Source organism: Equus caballus, chromosome 2 (assembly GCF_041296265.1).
Source record: "Equus caballus isolate H_3958 breed thoroughbred chromosome 2, TB-T2T, whole genome shotgun sequence".
In the NCBI taxonomy this organism is placed as follows: domain Eukaryota; kingdom Metazoa; phylum Chordata; class Mammalia; order Perissodactyla; family Equidae; genus Equus; species Equus caballus.
The window spans coordinates 11,620,883-11,624,790 of NC_091685.1; the positions used below are offsets into that span (position 1 = coordinate 11,620,883).

The following is a 3,908-nucleotide window of genomic DNA, read 5'->3' on the forward strand; positions in this document are numbered from 1 at the left end:
TGGCAAAGTCCCAGTGAGGCAGTCTTCAAGAATCCCACGGACACTCCCATCAAGAGTAAAAGGAAGCACTGACTATCCCCTAAACTCAGGGGGCAAGATCACGACAGTACAAGCTCCTTTCTCCTTATCCTCAGTCCCTTCTGGGACCATTTCTAGAAGGGTCAGAAACAGCAGCTACTGGGCAGGGCACGAGATGGTCAGTAAGAAGCCAACAACAACCCCTCTCCCACCGCTGGCTTCCAGACCCAAAGAAGTACTGAGCTGGGTGGAGGGAGATGCTCCAAGTGGATGAGAACTTGAAGTTCTTATTATGATGCTGGTCCAGACGGCCTAGTTCCTGTAATGAGACTGCTCTGTGCTTTCAATGATGGGAACTCTATGAGATTCACTCAAGATTACATCTCCGAGACTTAGAGAACTTGCCGTGCACAGCAAGGTGAAGTGCCAGTGAGAGAAGAGTAAAGTTTTTTGTTTACATCCTGGCTGGTCAGATTGGTTCAATAAGATGACTACATGTATTCAGTCTATTTGCTTTCTTGTATTTCTTTTCTTTTTCTCCCCAAAGCCCCCTGGTACATAATTGTGTATTTTTAGTTGTGAGTCCGTCTAGTTGTGGCATGTGGGATGCCACCTCAGCATGGCTTGACAAGCAGCACCATGTCAACGCACAGTACTCGAACTGGAGAATCCCTGGGCTGCAGAAGCGGTGCGCATGAACTCAACCACTCAGCCACGGGGCCAGCCCCTGCTTCATTGTATTTCTATTCGCTTTTCTGATGCTTATTTTGAATGCAGACTTTGGCCATTAATTAATGTGAAATTTTAAGTTTGAACTCTTTCTTCCTTAAGCCCAAAATAAAAAGAATAATTCTGCTTAGCCTGTCACTTTGCACATTTAAGAAAAACAATGTTGTCCATCTCAGCCCCGGTAAAAAATGAAGACAGGAATTTGAACCCAAAGCAGAAAGGGGCTGACAAGGAGCCAAATGGAGACCGTGAACAGCTTTCCAGCTTTTCTAGAAATTGCTCATTGCAGTGTGGTTTTATCATCTGTTGGGAAAAAAACTATAAATTCTCAGAATGCTATGTACAAATTTCATTAAATATAACTATACGGCCATATTGTGGAATGAAAACATTTTATTCTCTAAAATATTATGGCGATACTCTCCTTACAACAAATGGTAGGCAACAAAGCCTCTTGACTTTGCTTTCGTACCTGGCAACATCAGTGTGTATCATTTAGTACTATGTTCAAAGTCCAAAGCCAATCCAGACGAGTGAACAAAGGGATGGGAGAGAATGTCCACGATGAGGCTTAAATGATGCTGATGCTCACTCTGGTCCCTCAGAAGAGGAGCCCACTTGAGCCCAACCATTCAAGCTGTAAATGCAAGTCTAGGGGTCGTGTGCCCATTTCCGATGGACCAGAGCCTGGGTAAAAGGAAGAAATAGGACATTTTACACATCACTGATTGGAAAAACAACGAAATAGACAACGTAAGGATAAGTGAACTTCTTTTGCAAAGCAAAAGGATAATTTGGGGCCCTCTAGAAAAAAAGCAGAATGGTAGCCCACCTATTCTGCTTCCACATACACATATCTTCATCACTATGGTTACCAGGTACAAGAAGAAAGAAGGAGGAGAACTAGGATGGAATGCTTAGAGATGCAGATCTCACCAGGTAATAGAGGACCTGTCTCTCAGGATGCTCCTGATCTCCTCCCAGCATCTCTACTGATGCTCAGGGTTCAGAGCCAGGTGGTAGAGGAGCCAGGACATGCCCCCTGCCATGGTGTCCTGCTCTGCCAACAGGAACGTGTTCCCCTGGACTTCAGGTCAGTGTCTGTAAAGTTTTCAGTCTAGAAAGTACAACAGAGAGATTTTTACACAATGTCAGTTTATAGATGTTTGGAGTCTCAATCAAAACAATGGTTTTAAGGAAAAAATTAGAGTTTCAAATGAGAGTTTCCATTTTAATTCGGTTCAATAAATATATAGTATGAGCCACACTCTGCCCACAGCATAACTGAGAACAAAGTTAGATAAGGAAAGCAGGCCTTGCAAAGAGTTCCTCCACTCATCCTGCTCAATTTTTCCAGATTTTCCAGCACCTCCTCCTCAGGATTTTTCCAGCTTACCCTGTGACCCATTCTCCTGTGTTTCCCGGCACTCCTATGTGTCATCATGACAATTCTGTCAAATCAGTAAAAAATTTAATCTTCTCTGACTCCCTCTAGTGACAGAGTACAGAACTCTGTTTACCTCAAACTCTATGGAAGCAATCTATCAGGTCAGAAGTATTGTCAAATTTAGGTCATCAATTTTGCTTCTGTCTCTCTTCCTCACCACTCATCCACCTAGTCACACACTCATCCACCTAATCACTCCACTAGACACCTGAGCAGGCTCAGAAATTTGAAAAATTTATCTGGCCAGAAAGGACAACATGCAGAAAATCCTGGTACTTCCTCTTTGAGTGTTATCCTGCCTCTTCTCACCCTTGAGGGATTATTTTTCCATCCTGGATTAGCTTTTCTGGGGTACAATAATAATTTCCCCTTAGCAAAGTGATAACAAAGTCAATCAAAGTAAAATCAATCACAGAGCAAGCTATGGCCCATGAATAGCTTCAAATATTGCCTAATGTCCTGAGGAGATATTACATTTAAATGGATGTAATTTTTGCAGATGTTTATTTTCCCATCAAATGACAACCTTTGATCAAAGCTAAAGACATCCACAACAGACCAAAAATACACTTTATGTAGCTAGGTAGGCAATATTATGAAGACGATTTCAAATTTAGGTGCAAGTGAACAATCATTCTATTCTCTCTAAGGCTAATATCTCATTTTCATGGAAAAGTAATCAAATGAAATGGAGTGAAATGGAATACAGGAAAAGGTATGCCAACATGTGTATAACTGAAAGAGCTAGACGAAAAGACAAAAATATGCAGCATGATATTTGAAACCTTCAAGAAAACTGTCTAGAAATAAGAGAAAATTCAAATCTACATGTTCAAGGGTTCACCCTATGCCTGGAAACATTGGAACAGAATAACCAATTGCATTATACATCTTAGTAAAACTGTTCAACATTAAAGACAGAGAAAAGAAAATCCCCAGACACTCCAGAAAAAAAGACCCAATTTCTTTTAAGGGTAAGAAAGTTAGGCTAGCATCTTGCTTCTCAAGAACAATAAAGAAATCAAGGTAAGATTAGAACATTTTCAAGAAACTCAAGGAAATGAAGTGTGAAATAAATATTTTTATAGCCAGCAGTATTGTCCTCCAAGTATCAAGTATACTGAAAAACAGTTGTCAACTTGCATGAACTCAGAAAATACTATACTCACGAGCTCATCCTCAGGAATCGATACTAGATGAGCTTCATCCAACCAAGAGAGGATTGGACAAACTTCATATATTTAATTCTAGATCTCAGACTAAAACAAGGATAGGGACATGCACTTAAGAATAACACATAAATAGTAAAAGTGAGAATAATGCAACCAAAAGTAGGGGGAGTATAGGGAAGAAAGGGGGAAGTAGAATAAGAAACCTAATAGTTGTCCAGGTGAGAAATGAAAATCACAAGATGTCCCTGAAAACTGACAGACCATCAACCACAGTCCCCAAAGGACAAATACTGTATGGTTCCACAAACACGACGTAACTAAGTACCAGGTCAACTTCATAGACAGAAAATAGAACAGGGGTTGCCAGGCGCTGAGGGAGGAGTGGAATGAAGAGTTATTGTTTGGTGGGTATGGAGCTTCAGTTTTGCAAGATGAAAAGAGTTCTGGAGATGGACGGTGGTGATGGTTGCACAACAATGTGAATGTACTAAATAGCACTTAAGTGTACACTTCAAAAAGATGAAGATGGTAAATGTTATGTT

General features: G+C 40.8%; 1 non-coding gene across 1 annotated transcript; it reads right to left on the bottom strand.

Moving 5' to 3' along the window:
* Nucleotides 1-1,120: 1,120 nt before the first annotated feature.
* On the bottom strand, nucleotides 1,121-3,653 carry LOC100630164 (uncharacterized). Its single transcript, XR_011431203.1, has 3 exons — nucleotides 3,364-3,653; nucleotides 1,684-1,864; nucleotides 1,121-1,434 (listed from the first exon to the last, which is right to left on the bottom strand). It is a non-coding gene; the product is annotated as an uncharacterized protein (transcript).
* Nucleotides 3,654-3,908: the final 255 nt, after the last annotated feature.